The sequence below is a fragment of the Mustela erminea genome, chromosome 10, assembly GCF_009829155.1.
Source record: "Mustela erminea isolate mMusErm1 chromosome 10, mMusErm1.Pri, whole genome shotgun sequence".
NCBI classification, from domain to species: Eukaryota; Metazoa; Chordata; class Mammalia; order Carnivora; family Mustelidae; genus Mustela; species Mustela erminea.
In genome coordinates this window covers 62,559,500-62,578,534 of record NC_045623.1, presented here as the reverse complement: position 1 = coordinate 62,578,534, position 19,035 = coordinate 62,559,500, and the positions used below count along the sequence as shown (strand labels likewise).

At 41.4% G+C, this 19,035-nt stretch overlaps 1 protein-coding gene across 7 annotated transcripts in view; it reads right to left on the bottom strand.

Annotated features, from left to right (window-relative positions):
- OMA1 (OMA1 zinc metallopeptidase) overlaps window positions 1-7,538 on the bottom strand; it is an 89,136-nt gene extending 81,598 nt beyond the window's left edge. For 5 of the 7 annotated variants that reach the window (XM_032301661.1, XM_032301666.1, XM_032301665.1 and 2 more), the window contains exon 1: window positions 7,441-7,538. The gene's annotated coding sequence lies outside the window, so the exon portion shown is untranslated. Of the gene's footprint in view, window positions 1-5,800; window positions 7,065-7,097; window positions 7,321-7,440 lie in introns of those variants that run through there. The other 2 variants (XM_032301663.1, XM_032301662.1) reach the window with 2 other exon arrangements.
- Between the last annotated feature and the right edge of the window lie 11,497 nt (window positions 7,539-19,035).

Here is a 19,035-nt window from a genome sequence, read left to right as displayed (position 1 = left end):
CACTAATAAGGTAAAATTCATAATTAAAAATTACCAGCAGCCAAGATGCAGGATATGTGAACTATAATTAGGATATTAATTAAATACTGATTTATTAATTTATTAATATTAATTAAATATTAATAAAAACTCAGTCCTAAATAACATGAACAACAGCATTGATTGATAAGGATATTAAAGTAGTTATTGCAACCATATCCTATGTGTTTAGGATCTTAAAGGAAAATCTGAGAACGTTATGCAGAAACATGGAATATGTTTTTTTAAAAGACCTACAAAGAACATCAAGACAAGAAAAGTACATTGCCTTCAATGAAAATGACACTAACAGCAGATTAGATATTGTACAATGAAATAAAGACTTGTGAACTTGACATATCAATAGGGACCAAAAAAACGAAAATAAAAAACCAAGGGGGTAAAAAAAGGGACAGAGCATCAGGAAGATGTAGGATAAGTTGAGTGGCCTAATATATGTATAACTGGAGTCCCTGAAAAGAGGGGAGGGATGGTGATAGATAGATAGATAGATAGATAGATAGATAGGAAGAAAGAAAGAAAGAGGGAGGGAGAGAGGAAGCAAGGAAGGAAGGAAGGAAGGAAGGAAGAGAGAGAGAAAAAGAAAAACTTGGAAAAATAATGGCCAACATTTTCCAAATTTCATGAAAACTGTAAACCCACAAATCTACAAAATTTAAAAAGCCATACACATAGTAAACACAAAGGAAACTTACTTAGAAACATATCCTAATCAAATTTCTTAAAACCAGTGGAAGAGAAAAATTTTAATTTCATAACTTTGATGAAATGGACCAATTCCTTGACAAACAGAAACTACCAAAGCTAATTCAGAAAGAAATGGATATATCTGAAAAGCCTTACGTTTATTTTTTTAAATTGAACTTGTAGTTAAAAACCTTCCTGCAAAGATAGCTTCCAGCCCAAATATCTTCACTGGGCAATTCTACCAAACATTTAAGAAAGAATTAATAAAAATTCTATTCAAACTCTTCCAGAAAATTTAAAAGAAATTAATAGCTTATATTTTATTCCATAAGATCTGCATTACTGTGATACCAAAGCCAGAAAAAAATTACAAGACTATAGAGTAATATCTCTCATGAACATAGATACAAAACAGCATTTTAGAAAATCGAATTCAACAATATATAAAAAGAATACTTCATAACCAGCTGAGATGTGTCCCAGGAATGTAATTTTGAATTTGAATAAAAATTCATAAAGCAATCTAATCCACCCTATTTATTGAAAAAGAAACACTACATGATCATCTCAATAAAGAAAAAGCTTTTTCTTAAAAGATTTTATTTATTTATTTGTCAGAGGGAGAGAGAAAGAGAGCACAAGCAGGGGGAGCCAAAAGCAGAGGCAGAAGTACACTGCCCACTGAGCAAGAAGCACAACGCAGCACTTCACCCCAGGACCCCAGAACCATGACCTGAGCTGAGGCAGACACTTAACTGACTGAGCCACCAGGGTGCCCTAGAAAAAGCATTTCATAAAATCCCACATCCAACCCTGATTTAAAAAAAAAAAAAAAAAAAACTCTCAGTAAACTACGACACCTATAGAAAACTATAACCAACAGCATATTTATTGGAGAAAGACTATACTTTCTTCCTAAGATCAGTACTGAGTCAAGGATGCTCACTGTTACCACTTAAATTCAATATTGTACTGGAGATCCTAGTCAACACGATAGAATGAATAAATGTCTAATTAAATAAATGGCACACAGACAAGCAACATATAAGCTAAATGGCCTTTAGGCCTATGTAACATGATCATGTATTTTTAAAATCCAAAGATAGGGGTGCCTGGGTGGCTCAGTGGGTTGAGGCCTCTGCCTTTGGCTCAGGTCATGATCCTAGGGTCCTGGGATCGAGCCCCACATGGGGCTCTCTGCCTGGAGCAGAGCCTGCTTCCCTTCCTCTCTCTGCCTGCCTCTCTGCCTACTTGTGATCTCTGTCTGTCAAACAAATAAATAAAATCTTTCAAAAAAAACCAAAATAAATTTTTTTAAAAATCCAAAGATATCATAATGAATTTAGTTAGGGGGCAGGATACAAAAGCAATATACAAAAACAATTTTATCTCTATATACTATCAAGTGATAGAAGCCAGACCCTACACCCTCCAAAAAAGTGCATACTCTATGATTCCAGCTCTATAATATTAACTGTAAAAAATACAAAATAATTTATATTTCAAAGAGATCAATGATTGCCTGAGGATAGGAAGGTAAAAATCAGGAAAGAGATTATAAAGTTTTGGAGGTAACAAATATGTTCACTATTTTTACTGTGGTGTTAGTTTCACAGCTTTACACACAGGCCAAAACCTATACTATACAGCTTAACTATGTACAATTTATTTTATATCAATCACATATCAATTAAACTATTTTTCAAAAGATACTAAAAAGAGACAACAATAAAATGCAATGTGTGAACTCTGATTAGAAGTTAGCGTGAAAGAAAAAAAAACAGCTTTAGGAGATAACTGGGACTCTTGGGGGAATTTACACATGGATTTGCTTTTAGGTTATTTTAGGTAAGTACTGCTTATTAGATGATAGTGATGTGGTTATGTAAGTGAATATCTTACACCTGACTTAGTACTTGCTGAAGTAGCTATTTATGATGAATAAAATTCATCATTTCAAATTATGTAACAAAAAAACACACACACGTACGCACGCGCGCGACATAAAGCCAATGCAGTAAAATATTAACAATCGTATCTAAGTCATGTTTATAGATGTGTTCATTAAAAATTTTTTCAATTTTTCTGTTTCAAAATCCTCACAATAAAGGTCGGAGGAAAATATGTAAATCTAACTCGAACTAGACTAATACAATATTATTTAGAAAGATGCTTCAGAATATCGGTTTTAATAAGCCATATTACCTATATATCAAGCTATTTGAAAGTCACTCAAAATTTTTATATACTTTATATATTCCAACCTTGAATTATTAACATATCATGTGAATAAAGGGCATGCTAAGTAAACATCAACTCCAAGTAAACCTTGTGGAATCACTATCCATTTTAAATGAGTCCAGACTTGATACATAATAATCTGATGTTATTAACAAGATACTTTCCAAGTTTTGTTTTGTTTTTTTTGAACCAAGCAGAATGTAGTAAAATAAATGAAGCTTAAAAATCATTTCAAAATTAGTATTTGAGTAGCTAGTAAGGTTCTTCATCAGCTAGGTAGTTTGTGAGTTACAGATGCAGCATAAAATCCAGTCCCTGCCTTCATGGATGTTATGGAGTTGAGGGGAAAAATGTATCTCAGCAAGATTATTAAGGGATATTAAGACATAGTTCCTCATTAAGTACCACACATTATATGAATTTTTAAAAAAGAAAGGATATCCATGAGTAGCAGAAGAGTTCAAGGCAACTCTTCTTTTTTATGCCATATGGGCAGATGGAGAAAAAAAGTGTTTCAAATGGGAAAATATACTTAAGGTTTAAAAATTTGCTAGAAGTCAAACTGCAAAAACAACACAAACCCACATTCTTAGATCCTTTACTATAGGAGATAAGCTTCAGACACTTGCCCGATCACACTCCCTTTATAATGGCATCCTACAGCCTCAACTTAAGGGACAGGGCCGGACTTTCAATCCTTCCCAGAGACCCCTGCCACTGGCTACAGAACCAGGAGTGGATATACAACACAGAAAAGACTTTTGGTGAGGCAGTATCAGGCAAAGGAGTAAAGGCATGTATAACCTGAGTTACAGTTGGTGCTATGGCAACACAAAGCAATATGCAAGCAAGAACTGCAAACAAAAACCTTTACAAAAGAAACAGATCAACAGGAAGGACAATGGAATCAATGCGAGGAAAGGAAAAGGTCATGAAGTCTCAGGGAGAGGAAAAGCGGGGTGGGGGGCAAGATTCAAACCATCCTTTTCCCAAGAGCCCACTGTACTTCTAAATTTAACTGAGCTTCATGAGCTTTTACTTTCTTCCAAAACCAATTCCCTTTCTTCAAAGAGTTTCCATATCTTGTAAATAAGTGATCTCTGACTTAAGAAGTTACACGGTGTAAGTTACACCTATACAAGCTGGTAACATTTTGACATTACACATGCTGCTTATTAGAATTAGCTAAGGGTTCCTTCTAGACTTTGTAAAGCCGAACTCCCAATTTTCAACACTGAATCAGTTCTAGATAATCAGTTCTGGATAATCTCTGCAGTGACTCTACCATACAAAAGATCTCAATCCAGGGGAGCCTGGGTGGCTCAGTGGGTTAAAGCCTCTGCCTTGATCCTAGGTTTCTGGCATAGAGCCCCGCATCGCATCGGGCTCTCTGCTCGGCAGGTAGCCTGCTTCTTCCTCTCTCTTCTGCCTGCTTCTCTGCCTACTTGTGATCTCTGTCTGTCAAATAAATAAATAAAATCTTTTTAAAAAAATCTCAATCCACATTAAATCAGTCATGTCAATTCTGCCACCTTAATATCTCAATCTACCTTTCCTGGGCTCTGTGGCCTTAAATTGTGGATTACTATATACCCTCCACTCTCTCTGCCTATTAAACCACCAACTCCTACCCCTCCAGCTCATCACCCCCCCCCCCCCAAACTAGAACTAAGCAATCTTTCTAAAATGCAAATCAGACAACAGAATCCTACTCCCACCACTCACATAAAGTCCTACATTGTTAAGTACTATGCAGCCATTTTTTTAAAATTGGAGATCTGTGTAATGGCAAAAAGAGACACGAATCTTAAAAATTCTTAAAAATAACAACAAATGCTACTTGCAAAAATTCTGTAGATCAGGAATGGCAAACTCAGTTGTGTAAACCAGTGCTGCATGACAGAAATTTCTGCAATGATAGAAATGTGTCTGCGTTGTTCAGTATGGTAGCTCCTACCTATGGCTACTGAGCACTCAAAATGTGGCTGGTGTGACTGAGGAACAGAATTCTTAATGAACTCAATTTTAGTTCATTTGAAACAAAATAGCCATAGGTGACTAGTGGCTACTGTACTCAATAGCACAAGTCTGTAGGGTCCAGGCAAAGTCATACTTAAGTAAATGCAGGTTCATGTCCATCTAAAGAAGATGCAACAAGTGTAAAGGAACTTGAGCTTAGTGTTACCACAGTTCAGTATTTTCAAGAAAAGTCAGAAATTCAAGTTTAATGTGAAAAGTTATCAGTTTTAAAATGCTGGCAACGAACTTAAAAACAAACAAACAAAAACCTTTTTAACCACCTCGGCCAAACAATCCTACACTAGACCCCATTCAGTTTTTGATGTCTGAATGATGTTATTCATTCATTAAATATTTAATGAGTGCCTCCTACATGCCATACCACATGCCATTCTGGATTTTTGAGATACCACAGAAAATAAAGCAAACAAAAATCTCTGCCCAACTTACAGAAATAGCAATGCTGAAATATGCTAGTATATGTAAATATAAATAAATCTAAAGCAAAACACAGCAAACTATTCATTATGGTTATTTTGAGTGGCAGAATGGTGGATGTAAAGGACTTAGTATTTTCATCTCATGTATTTCTGTGCTGTTTAAATTTTTACAGGATGTACTATTACTCTTATAAGCCCCAAAACCAGTAAGGGCAACTACTTTTGTAATTTCCAGTGGTTTCCATGGGCTTCCACAAACTCCTCTATATAGAAGACCAAGCCTCTCCTAACACCACCTCCCACTATTTCTCCAGGCATCTTACCCCAGCTCGCCCTCGCCCATTCCTAAGCTCTAGACCCACCGATTTACTTATACCCTTCAGAAAAGCTCGCGTCTCTATTTCTATGCACATCTATAGCACTGCTTAGCTCTGTGACTACTGCAAGCAAACTCCTGCTCATCTCTCATGTCTTGCATGAAATCTTTAAAAAAAATTTTGACACAGAAGGTATAAGCAAAAGCCCCAAACATTACATGAACATAACTAGAAACACTATCATCTGTTTCACTGACAGTCAAGTGTCATTTAGAACAGAAATAGTGCCTGATATTTTGCAATCCCTCGTTTATCCTTAAGAAAGGGTAAAGGATTGGGGAAGAAATCTATTTATACGTTTTCAAAGAGCCAACACAGACTACACAGAGCCTAAGAAAGAATCAGGGTTGACACTTCCTCTTCAAAGAACGGCAGCAGGTCAACAAACATAGCTGGCAAACTTCTAAGACTACTAAATTAATGATGTGAGAAAAAAAAATCACACCACTTGGATCGTTAGCCTCTACGAACATTTCAGATCCTTAATTCTTCAAGGACCATCTCAGAACGAGCAAGGACAGCACTCACTGGCACTCGCAGCCGAAGCCTGGGAGACGGTTTTAACAACTCTGCTGAAAATGACTATTTCTTCTCTGGTTTCTATGGCAACAGCTGTCAGATTGGCAAAAATAGGACGTGTACTTTAAAATAATCATTCAAGCAAAGTACACCCATGATGGAAGACTTAAAAAAAAAAATAATAAAGTGGAAGGCAACAGACTTGGTTCTTAAGCTTCCCAGTGCCAGGCTGCACCCCTTCGCCCCCACGGCTGAGAGGCTGCAGAGAGACCCGCATCATTTTCGCGAGGGTTACACAGCGCTGGCGGCCGTCACCAGAGCCCGCCAGTCCCTGAGCTCCCCCTGAGCGATTCTCATCGGCCCGGACTCCAGTTTCTCACTGAGGACCGCACGGCGCAACAACACCGTCGCTCCTGTCTACGCACGCAAGGGACATTCTTTAAAACGTGTCAAGAGCAGCATTCGTAGCCGACTTCATGAAGGAAGGAGCACAACTCCGGGGAGCTGCTGCGACAGGAAATGTTCCCTTCTTCGTGGCAGGGCTTAGGCAGGAAAACTTTTAGGCTCTCTGCTTTCAGAGGGAGGAGGTGAGAGAGGGGTTGCCTCCCGGGCTGCTTCCGGCGGCCAGGAGCGGTTTTCCACAGGGGAAGGTGTCCGTGAGAGGCACGCCGGGCTGCGTTAATTCTACTACTTTACACAAACAAACACACAGCCGCTGAAGAGGAGGTAAGGCTGAGGGGAGAGGCAGGGTTCGCTTCCCGGAAGCCACATCCACCTGCCGACTTGCACTTCCCCGGCTGGCTGGGCATCCTGGGGTCCCTGCACTTCACGCCGGGACGGGAGGGACGGCTGAGGCGGGGCTCTCCCGCGCCCCTTCTCCACTCGCCCCTCTCCCCCGACCGCAGACGCCGGCCCCCCCCACTCCCGGCCGGACGCCCCTTCGTCCCTGCCCCCCAGGCTCCGCCACCCCAACCTTCCCTGCGGTGCTCACGAGCCCCGCCCCTCACCCCGCACCCCCTCCCCCAAGTCCCTCCACCTCGAAGACCTTCTTCCACCCCAACTCGAGCACTCTGCCCCCGCCCCTTGGGCCCGGCCCAACTCGTAAAAGAAGGACAGACCCTAGCAGTGGCGAAAACGAAGACTCCGCCGACCGGACTTGCGCAAGCGCCTACCCCATCGCAGAAGCCCCACCTCCTCACTTCCTGCCCCCTGTCCCGGCCGGGGCGCCTTTTGCTCCGCCCACACCCGCAGAGTCGTCCCCCTAGCGGGCCACTGGCCAGGAGCCCGCGGAGGCGCTCTAACGCCCCCGCGTGGTCGGAGGTGGGACGTGGCTGCGGGCTAGGCTGTTTGCCTGTCCGGTCTTCCCTCGAGTCCTTGGAACCTGGTTTGGGACCTCTAAAGAGAGATCCAGGCACCTAAGGCAGGGTACCAGGTGGTGGGTATTATAGAGGGCACGGATTGCATGGGGCACTGGGTGTGGTGCAAAAATAATAAATACTGTTATGCTGAAAATAAATACATTTAATTTTTTAAAAAAAGAGTCTAAGGCAGGGCCGGCCAAAGGGAAAGAGACTCGAGGGCTGCCGAAAGACTAAGGTTTCTTGGTTTTGAAGTTGCACTGATGAAAGTAGTCTCTGGAGTGAGAGCTCTCTGCTTCACGTGACTTCACATGACTTCCAGAACGACACATTTTAAGAAAAATGAAGTACAACCTGAAGCAGCTGGAAGTTCGTTGAAAATAACTAGCTACAAAACAATGCGTCTAATATGTATGGTTTATGCCACCAAAAAATACTTATCCAGCACCAAGTGTGTTCTAGGTGCCAGGGGTGCAGCAGTGAACAAGAGAAGAAAGTGACTTTCACGGAGCTTGTATACACAGTGAGGAGATCCAGGCAGTGAGCAAGCGAACAAGGAAATAAACACGGTATCAGATAGTGGTATGATTCTGTATTTGTTAGATTGATATTCTGTGCACGATGAAAAACATCCTAAAAGATGTAAACACTAAGGACACCTTTAGAGGATTATAAGGTTTTACAAGATTATAGGCACTATTTTCTTTAGCCTTGCTTATTTGTGTTTTCTAATTTGCCTTTTACTTTGAAGGAACTATCCTGGCAGATCCCTGATCACTGATTCCCTGAAAACAGAAGTGGCAGGTCCCTGAATCTTCATGGGCTTTTCTGAAGGGCATGTGTCTGACCAAGGGTTGCAATGTGCTAGCTATCTCCGGCTCAGCATGCCTGAGGAGCACACTGCTATCAGTGTAACAGATGGGGTGGGGCTCTCTGCGATGTCCAGGTGGTTCCTATCCTTTTGGACTGTATTATGACAGATCACCAAGATGGCACAGTGACTATCACCAGTCAACTACATGGTTAAGTCCACAGTCAATAAACTGTTCTCCTGGTTTCTGAAGCGGCCAGACTGGCAAATTAAATGGAGATATAACAGGACAACTACTCTGTATACTTTAGGGGTTTTTTTTCCTAAGATTTTATTTATTTATTTGACATACAGAGATCACAAGTAGGCAGAGAGGCAGGCAGGGGGGGTGGGTGGAAGCAGGCCCCCTGCCAAGCAGAGAGCCCAATGCAGGGCCCAATCCCAGGACCCCAGGATCACCGAAGGCAGAGGCTTTAACCCACTGAGCCACCCAGGCACCCCTCCTTTAGATCTTTAATGGTGGCATTAATCTCTACCATCCTCCTCCTGTCCCCTTGGGTGAAATATTGGTTTTGCTTTATTAGCTCATCTTGGTAGGGAGGGGACAGTTTTAGTGGCTTTCCTTGGTCTTCCCCACCATGAGTACTCAAGGCCAAGGACCTAATGTGGAGCTTGCTCTCAATATATCATCCCAATAATATACTCAGGGACTTAGGAAAGACCAGTGTATGGGTCTGTGCTCCCATGGACTCATCATAAGCTGGATATCATTCAGGACTCTGCTTACCACGGACCCCCGTAATTACAGAGGGACCATGATAACACTTTGTGTTTCTGGCTAATGAGATCCTTTCAGACCCTGCAAAATTTCTGGGTGTTTCTCTTTCCCCAACATACAGCTAGCTGTGAAAATGGTCACAGTCCACAGAGTAATCATTGTAGTAGATATTTGTTTCCGTGTTGTGGCGTCCTTCCTAAAGACCCAGCCACCTCTTCAGTTGATGGGTTCTGTGGTTTTGGTCTGAAGATTGACTCAGATCTGAGAACTGAGCAAGAAGCATGACTTTTTTATTAGGGCAACCACCTTCAGACTCCTGTTCCCCCATTCTTGCCTTCTTCTGATTATAGATATTAAGCAGTACCCTGCTAGCTGCCCATCTAGTTTTCCCCTAGGCCCACCTCATACTATTAAATACCTTCAGAGCCCCTGAGGATCTAATTCCCTGTGCAGCCTCTCTTAGCTTGGCAGCTTTTCTGGTAATTACAGCCTCCAGGCTTCTTCTGGCTTCTGTGGCCCCAGGATGCTATCATTACCAACCAAGATATTACCAACACCAGCCCTATGACTGCTTCTCTTCCCATCATCCCTGGCCTGCAGAAAAGAACCCCCTCTGAACTTCTTCGTAATGCTGGTACTTCTCTCACTAGTGCATTTCCCATTGCCATTGTGGATGGTCTGTCCTTTGGACCTCCTGTGGAGCATACCCATCTGTCTGGTCTTCTGGCTCCACAAGAAAACCTTCCAGCAGGCCCACTTCTCTCAGGACCTTCCTTTATTCCTCAACAGTCTGCTAGGACAATTCAGCGGCCTTCCTCCCTAGAGACTTCCCTTGGCAAAGACTGATATAATCTGCCTCATCCAAAATATGCTTTCTCCCCAGGAACAGCATGCATCCAGTGACTTGTTAATTTAGGGGATACAAAGGCCTAGCCCCTGTGCCTCAGTTGAGGACAACACTACAAGGTCACCGCGCTTCCAGAACTCTCCATAGGATTGGCTGAGAAGCACCATTTCTCCCTCTGCCCAGTCCTCTGCCCCTCAATTGTGGGTGTTGTCCCTGAGGATCCCTCCATCGCATCCCCAACAGCTCTGCACACAGAGACTTCTCTCAGAGGCTGCTTCCAGGGAACCCAACCCAGGGTAACTCAGTTTTTTCCAGAGGTAGATGCTGCCTGGATACAGAGAGACTTTCATCTGCACCTCCCAGAGGAAGTACCAGAAGCTGAATCCTCAGTTAAAGAGAGAGTAACTGAAGAATTGTGAAGCTCACTTGGTTTAAAACCAGCTGTAGACAGTAGCTCTATAGACTACGTAACTCTCTGCTGATCTCGATTCAGTTTGAGAGCCAAGGAAGGTGGCCATGGGATTTGATAAGGGTCACACACTTGATAGGCTGCAGTGACCCGGTGATACCTTGACTGAAGGGAACTTTCATTTTTCTTGAACATGGGCCAGGCGGGCTGTTCTAACTTTTGGAACAGACCGGTTCTGATTCTGAAATGACCCCAGTGAAGACAACTAGGGCATCTCCATTTGCCTGTTCCGCTTCAACAAACACTCGCTCAACATTTTCTTCATCCACAGGCTTGAATGATTTCACTTTTTCTTCTGGTAACCCAGCCTTTCTTCCCACAGAACACAATCAGGCATTCAGGCAAGCCTTTAATATTTTTCCTTCCTTTTTTTTTGGTTTGAAGAGAGTAGTCACCCCAAGTTCTAGTGTGTTATTTTCATAAATTGTCACCAGGACTGTTAGGCTCCCACTTGCTGAGTGGTCTCCGTGACTTGGTCTTATGCCGCTTGTCTAAAATAGCAGCCACCTAGCCCCGGGGTCCTGATGTTGGGGCCAAGATGATGCAATGTGGGTCAGCAACTGCAAGCCAGGCCCTAGAGGAAACCCATCGCTTCGATATGTCCTTTGCTCCTTCCCCAGGAATGAGTTCTCCAGAGATTTCAGTGGAGCACTCTTTTAAGAGTCAGCACAAACTATTATTCCTTTATTATAAAAGTAAACTATTAATACCAAAAAAAAATCAAACAAAGAAGTGAAAAGTGTCCTTATTCCACTACCCACAGATAATTAATCACTGTCAACACTCTGATATGCAACTCTCTTGAAATGCAAGATTAAAATGGCTTTAGATATTTGAAACTTTGATAGGATGAAAGGTTCCTCACTGTCCTTTTAATGTGCATTCCCTTGATTTTTCAACGATGTAAACATTTTCCTGCTTATATGCTGTTTGGATTTCTTCTTTGGCAAATATCCTTACCATTTGTAAGCATGTATCCCTTTGTATCCTTCTTGTATCCTTTTTTATCCATTTGTATCCGTACCAAATATCCTTATCCATTTGTCTATCAAACATTCCTTTTAATCTTACTGTCTTGTGAAAGCGCTTTATATATTTAAGAATTTTCTGTCATTTATGTAATAAACATTTCCCCTGCTTGGTATTTGTCTTTCAGCTTTGTTAATTTATATCCACAGATATGCAAACTTTAAAAATTTTTGATAGAAACAAATCTGTCTTTTCATCATGGTTTCTGCCTTTAAGATTGTATTTATAGTCTATCTCAAGCCCAACATTATATATTTACCAATATTACCAACATTATATATTTACCAATATTTCTCATATTTAATGACTTTGTTCTTTTTTCTTTCATTAATTTAGCAGGAATTTATTTCATTACAAGGTCAGACAGAAAAATACAACCTAAACTATTTTCTGAATGATCAGGCTAGTGAAACTTTTCTAGAAATGATATGTACAGGTGTCTTGCCCATGGGAAGGACCACCAAGGCAACTGCTGTCTCAGCAGTTTATTGAACAACCCATCTTTTCCTGACTGACTTGAAGCATCACTTTGGTATATACTAAATTCTCTGCTTCTGGGGTTTTCTCTTTTGTTTCCTTTGTCTGTTCTAGCTCTAGTGTATGATGCTATTCTAACCTTACAATATGGATTTCATTTTCAAATACTTTCTAACTCTTCTTAATACATTTGAACTTCAGGATGAATTTTATAAGACTTTTTCAGGTCCTCCAGAACCAAAAATGCCCTGGGATATTAATTTTGTTATTGCTGTTTTTAAACTTGGATTAACTTTGAGGAATGTTCTATTTCTGCAAGGTTGACTCTATCAATCCAGGACACTTGACATGTGTCTTCATTTAGCCAGATCTTCTATTATGTCCTTCCATAAAGTTTTACAGTTTTTTTATATGGGTCAAAGCAATATATATTTTAAAGGAACTGTAAACTTTGACTTCATAGGATTACAGAATCGCAGAACTGGAAGGGACTGAAAAACCTTCTTGTCACCCCACCCAGTCTGTTGCTGAGCCCACCTCTCAACCAACCAAAGATATAGTAGGTATTTTCCTTTTGTTTTAACATGATGACATTATACTATATATATTTTCTGTGATTTCCAGTTTATTTTCCAGATTATCACTTGAACAACGGGTCCTGGAAAAATTTGGTATCAGTGTATATAAATCAATCCATTTTGATAACAGCATGGTGTTCTATGAAGATGATATCGCATCATTTAATTTATCATGCCCCTGCTGTGAACATTTAAGCTATTTCTGTCATTTTGCTGTTACAAATAACTCAGCTTCCAACTTGAGCTTCCAACCTATGTAAAATCAAAGTCCCCCAAATTCTGGACCACAAGACTTGCGCCTGCAAAGCCCCTCCTCAAAATCACCACTAGGTGGCAAAATGCCTGTTCAAAAGAAGTCCGACTTTGCAATGTCCTTTAATTCTGTTCAATAAACATTTATTGAACATGCATTACATATTAGGCACTGGAATTTTTTATACACTAATTTTAATAAAATAAACAAGTTCACTAATTCAAAATCACTCATGGAATGCACACTACGTGCCCAACACGGCGTAGGTCTGAGGAATCCAGGGAAAATCAACAATCTCCTGGGGTTCTAAGCTCCAACAGTTCCCAAAATAAAACAGGAGCCATTATAATGTGGTACACACTGATTTCTAAGCCTCAGATGAGTCCAAACAGTTGACCAAGAGACCAGGATAGCAGATTCTCAAATAATCTGTACAATCACTTTAAAGGTGTCATGAGATCTCCACGCTTATGTCCCCAGGCTCTTGAACAACCCACTTTCTCTGTATGAGATACTGTCTAATTTGGTGTTCCCTCAGAGGGATACCCTGAGACAAGGATTCAAATGCAAGTCATTCAATGGGAAGTGATACCAGGAAGTACCACATGGGGTGTAGGGAAGTGAGACAGGGAAGGAAAGGAAGCCAATAAATGATGCATTAACAAACTAGTTACAATGCGGGCAGATGGAGGGGAATCCCTCTGATGAATGTGGGAAGACCACGTAACACACACCTCAGAGTTCCCAAACTGAAGGCTGAAGTTGCTGGTTTATTTATCCACTAATTATAGCTAGTCATTGGTTGAGGGCTATCTTGGGGATGATTAATTCTCTAGCACATCCAGCCTCCTTCATGTGCTCCTGGGAGGCCAGAAAAAGCCTCAAGCAAAGGAATTCAGATGCTGGCAGTTGCCAGTTGGACCCTCATGTACAGAAATATGGGCCAGGCACCAACATGCTGAGAGAAAGGAGTGGGCACCAGTGGCATCTGCTATGAATGCCCTTTCTGCTGTCATCTGGCTGATTTATTCTTCAAAATGCGGGGCAGAAATCACCCACGTGGGGAAGTCTTGCATCTGCACCAAGCCTGGTGAATTGCCCCACTTTTCTGTGCACCAGGAGCGCTCTGTGCTCATTTTATTCCTACTAAGAGATTGTAAGTGTTGGCTCTGAGGCCCAGGTTGGCCTCACTCCAAACGCCAGGACAAAATCACCAGCATGCTTGCAGACCAGTGAGCTCCTTGGCTGGTAAAGGTATCCCTCCAATCTCTGCCTCTGCCTTCTTATCACAATCAGCTCTGTTTTTCTGGGTGTTCTCTCTTTTTAATAAGGACACCAGCCATTGTGTTGGGGGGGCCTACCCTAAGTCCAGGATGATCTCCGCTCAAGATCCTTAGCTTAATTAACATCTACAATGACTCTATTTCCAAAGGAAAGTTAAAGGAGATAACATTCTTCAGTGGTCCTTAAATTAGGAGAATGTGGGCCTGGAACTGCTCCATCTCGCCCACAATGAGGAGAAAGTTGGACTAAAGAACGACACCAAACTGAAAACAGAAAAAAAGATATGAAGAGAGGAATAGAAACTGACATTGTTTGAGCCCTTGGATCCAGCCATGCCTGAAGCCAATGTCTTCCTTTCACTTTCCACTTATCAGTTAACAAATTTCTTCTGCCTAAACTAGTTTGAGTTGAATTGTTAACACCTGAAATGGAAAGAGTCCTCACTGACAGACGGAAGTAGTGCACACTTGCTTTCATCCTCAATCCATTTCCTCTTCCTCTTCTTTTCAACTTCTGGAAGCAGATCTTCCTTAAGCTGATACCCACCTCCTTATCAGATTTCATCAGTTCTCCCCGACCGATGTTGTCAGAGCCCAGGACTCCCTCATTGTAATGATGAGGAAATAGAGTTTGGAGCTGATGCCAAGAAAGAATTCTTGAGACATCTTTGGAGCAAAAAGGTGGTTTTATTAAAGCACAGGGACAGGACCCGTGAGCAGAAAGACCAGCACTGGGGTCATGAGGAATGGCTGATTATATACTTTCAAGATGGGAGGGGATTACAGATAGATTAAGTTTCTAAGGTATTTTGGAAGCAAGGTTTCCAGGGACCTTGAGAAAGCTAGCTATTGTTGGGAAAAGGTCATTTCTTACTGTCTAATAAAACTTGAGTCGTGAGACTCTTCAGATGTGTATCAGTGGGCCATATGCTTGGGGGATGATTGCTAACATATATCTTGGGGAAGGTAGAGATAAAGAAACTTTCCAAAGGGATTTTTATATGTGAAACTAGACTCAGAGGGTCCTGGCGTGGGGAGGAGGATCAGAATAATGTTAAGCCAAGATTACCTTTTGCCCTTAGCAAAGTGTGAACATCAAGGCAGCTGAGCTATGGGAGGAAGTTCACTCTACCTATTTCAAAGGCTTGTCAATAGGCTGTAGGCAGGAAGGAAATGTAATTTTTTATTTTGCCCCTGTCTCCCACATCAGTAACGCTTGCCCCACACTATTGCAATGACCTGTCTAATTGATCCTCCAATCCCAACACCACTGCTGCTTTGACATATAAGATCTTTGAGGCAGAAGTTGCTTATTGCTCTATTTCTGTTTCTAGCATAGTGATACAACATAGTAAGTGGCTAAAGTCTACTCATTCACAATTTTGAATCTTCATTTGTTTTTCAGAAGTATAGTAAAATAAATGACGTCCAAGTGTTTTTGTATGGCTACTAGACAGTTGTAACATGTGCTGATTAATTTTTAGCATAAAAGCTAGTAATGGCTTTTACTTAGGATTTCTTAATGAAATAATAATAATAATTTTTGTAAACTCCCCACGTTGATCAAAGAGAATAATTTGAATAAGATAATGATCCTTGTGAAGGATGAAAAGTATTGCTTTAATAGTATTTAGGGGTCTGATTAGACTAAATAAAGGAAGAAGCCAGCTCGCCAGGTCTTCAAGCATTTTCTGGAGATCTGGATTAAAGTCTAAATAATACATCACCATGTACTGCTCTTCTTTTAAATAATTTTTGGGATTTTTCTTCCTGATTACTAAAATAAATTATAATCCTTATAGGAAATATGTAAAAGCATCGTCTGAAACAACAGAAAGCCCTATTCTCCCCCATCAATGAATCCTTGCATTTTATTTCTGTGTGCATTCATAACCAGATACCAGCTCAGATCCCAACTCTCTCTCCCAGGGTATTCTCCTGCTCTTACCTTATGCCTCTTTGAGGTTCCTGATTTCACTTCTCATGGTTGTTCCCTTTTTATCTCACAGAAACAAAGAAATGCTTTTTCCTTGATTCCCACACAAACGACACTGCCCATATGGCACATTTGCATGGCCAACGTATACTGAAATTTTGGGGATTAAGGCAAGGAGGAAATTCACATTACAGGTCCATATACATCATTCATTCATTCAGCAGAAAGAGCCTTTAAAAAAAAATGGAGTACTGGGGGAGCCTGGTTGGCTCAGTCAGTTAAGCATCCAACTCTTGATTTAGACTCAGGTCATGCATGATCTCAGGGTTGTAAGATCCAGCTGACATAGGGCTCCGTGTTGGGTGTGGAACCTGCCTAACATTCTCTCTCTCCCTCTCACTCTACCCCTCCCCCAACCTCCTTCTCTGAAAAAACAACAAAAAAAGGAATATTAGAATTCCTATCTCCGTCAAGTCCCACACTAGGGGACTGTACTGAATTGAACAATAACTCCCCACACCGGCTCCAACAAATCCATATCCACCTGAAACTTGTAAATGTGACCTTATTTGGAAATAGGGTCTTTGCAGTCATGTTAAGATGAGGTTTTACTAGATTAACGTGGGTCTTAATCCAATGACTCTTGTCCTACAAGAAGATAGAAATTTAGACACAGACACACACTGACAAAGGACCACCTTTAGAAGAAGACAGAGATTGATATTACGCTGCCATAGGCCAGGGAAGACCGAGGACTGCTTCCCAAGCTCCATAAACTAGAGAATGCAAAGGATGCTTCCCCAGAGCCTTCTGGGAGTACATGGTTCTGCTGACACCTTGATTCTGAACATCTAACTTCCAGACTGTGAGAAATTGTTTTCTGTTATTTCAAGCCACCAAATTTGGGGAGCTGGATCCTGAAAGCTCCAGGAAACTAACAGACTCCAACGCCCTGCTAAGTAATCCTTCCTTTCCTCCATCCCCCAGCTTCTGCCCCCCAAATTCCCTCCCATTTCTTCACACAAAGCAATTTAGGTTCTTTTGCTCCTTCTGCAAGCAAGGGCCCTCCCTATGCCCATGCAAAGGCTCATTCTCAGCATCACCAAATGGGAGGGAGGTGGCCAAGGAGGCCTTCCTTTCTGCAGCTTCCCTCAGCAGGCAGTTCAGATAAAGCTGAGTGGGGCAAAGACTGATTTCTACCCTGATAAAAATTAAACCTTTCCACTGGAGATTTTAGGGAAAGGGAGAAGAGAAAAAGAGGGGAAAGAAAGCAGATACGGTCAGCTTAGATGGAAAACAGCAAATGGTGCATTCAGAGTAACAACTGTATTCCCATTTTTCTTTTTTGAAATGGAGTAGGATCATTCTATAATTTTGTTACTCTTCCCCGGCCCCATATTAGAAAGTCTTCAAAAATTATACTGTAACTTACACAGATCCACGATCCCTTATCGACAAGTTCAAATTTCTCCAAAAACCAAAAGCTGTTTTGAAAGTTCAGGTACTGACCTGAAGTGGCCTAGGACTACTTCTGGTTTATTTATACCAATTAGTGTGACTTTAAATAAGTTTCATGGCAGAAACCTGGATGTGTGGACCATGCTGCCACAGACCCTCCTGAGGGAGCTAAGTAACATGCCCCAAACTATCCTTCTAAAATTCCAAAATTCTGAATGCAGAAACATGCCCTCAAGAAGCCGTGGACATGTAGGACCATCTCCCTGTTGTTGCATATTTAGGTTCCTTTCGGGGTTTTGCTTACAAAATGGCTGCAGGGAACACGTGTTCTATGTGAACCTTTGTGTGCATCACTGTTTTATTTCCTTAACATAAGTTCTTTGACATGGAATTAGGAAAGCAAAGACAATAAACACTTCTAAGGTGCTTGGTAGATGTTTGTCAACTTGTTTACCAGAAAGTTAATACCAATGAATACCACCCCCCCCCCTTCAGTACTGAATAATACCAGTTGTATTAATTTCACAAGGAGAATTTTTGTCCCACTTTGCTTTGAATGGCTATAACTACTGGAGACGTCAGGCACATTTTTTAAAAAAATGTTTATTATCAGGGCCCCAGTTGGAGGAGCATGCCACGCATGATCTTGGGGTCGTGAGTTCAAGCCCCACGTAGAGTGTAGAGATAACTTAAATAAATAAAACTTTTTAAAAAGATATTTACATGGTGCCTAGCTGGTTCAGTCAGTTAAGCGGCTGCCTTCAGCTCAGGTCATGATCCCAGGGTCCTGGGATCGAACCCTGTATTGGGCTCCCTGCTCAGTGGAGAGCCTGCTTCTCCCTCTCCCTTTCCCTCTGCCTGCTGCTCTGCCTATTTGTGCTCTCTATCTCTCTGTCAAATAAATAAATAAATCTTTAAAAAAAAAAAAAAGGTATTTACTATCATTTCTAGCTCCTCTTCTGGAGTTGTCTATTTGTGACCTTTGTCCATTTTCTACTGACATCAGGACCACCTGAGAACCTCGTCCTCAGCTGAGGATGGGCACATTTGTCTTCTTACAAAGCTACCTGCCGCCTGTGAACTTGGCAAGCCCTCACTGCTGCACTGGGTCCAACTACAAGGGGTGCCTTTTTCTAATTTATCTGCCCAGAGGGGGGCGCCCTTTCTAATTTGCACCAAGGTACCTAGCTAAGGCCTTAATTAGAGCATTGTTTTTCTAATCAATTTGTCTGGGTTCTGTATAGAATAAAGCTATTAACTTTCTGCATATCATTTCCTGCTGTATCTTCCTTGCTTATTGGTTTGTGTTTGTTCCACTTATAAATTACTTAAATGCGTTCTACATTGCTTTTCATTAACAAAACCTTCACAGAGTTCTAAGTGGCTTTCTTACTTTCTTTCTCTTCCTTTTGCTTCTGAATATTATTTTGGGTGAA